Source organism: Corvus brachyrhynchos, unplaced genomic scaffold, assembly GCF_000691975.1.
Source record: "Corvus brachyrhynchos isolate BGI_N302 unplaced genomic scaffold, ASM69197v1 scaffold211, whole genome shotgun sequence".
NCBI lineage: Eukaryota > Metazoa > Chordata > Aves > Passeriformes > Corvidae > Corvus > Corvus brachyrhynchos.
The window spans coordinates 495,660-496,641 of NW_008236211.1; positions in this window are offsets into that span (position 1 = coordinate 495,660).

Genomic DNA, 982 nt, shown 5'->3' on the forward strand with positions numbered 1-982 from the left:
CACCACCGCTGCCGAGGGACCCCCGCTCCCACCATCCCGGCAGAAACCTTATCCCTGGGAACCCGCGGGCTGCCGGGCACAGGTGCGTCCTCTCCACTCCCCAGCCCCAGTTTGGCACAGCAGTGCCCCTTTCCCGGTGGCCATTTGTTTTTTGGATTAGGTATCCTGGTGGGAAAGATCCAGACCCTTCCCAGAGCCGGGGGCTCCCGGGCTTGGAGCAGCTCTGGGCTCCTCAACCCGGCATGAGGTGAGAGTGGGGTGAGGAAACGCAGGCAGTCCAGGGACACCGTGTGCCCACGCACTGAGCCTTGGCGTGTGCCCGGCTCTCCCGGCACCCGCGGGACACCATCCCACCACCGGGCTCTGCCCACCGCTGCCCACCCCCGCGCTGGGTGCCGCCTGCCCTGTCCCATCTGTCCCCTCCCTGTCCACAGCACCCCGACGTCCCTGCCCCACGCACCCCGTCCCACCCGCGCCCCCCGCCAGGCTCCGTCTGGGGACACGAAACCCCCGCGGCGGCTGCTGGGGCCCTGGGGCGCCCCGAGCTGTCCCTCCCACGGTAAGGGTCCCCCCCCGCCACCCTGTCCCCTCCCACGGGGACGTGGGGGCTGTGCAGGCTCAGCCAGGCCCAATGGCACCGATGTCCCCGTCCCTGCCCCGCTGCTCATCGCACAGGCAGTAACCCTTTCACACCTCATTAGAGCCGTAATTAATCCCGATCATTCCCAGCTGCGGGGGGAGGGGCAGCCCCCCGCTCAGAGTGGGGGGCCGCAGGTGGGCTCAGCCCCACGAAGACCCCAGGAACGCCATGGAGATCTCAGGGTCTCAGTGCACCCCAAGGAGACCACATGGACCCCAAACACCTCACGGAGACCCCAGGATCTCGGTGCACTCCAAGGAGTCCTCAGGGACCCCCTGTATCCCAGGAATCCCATTGGTCTGGGGAGAAGGTCGGCCCCTGCCGGCCCCGTGTCCACGGGGC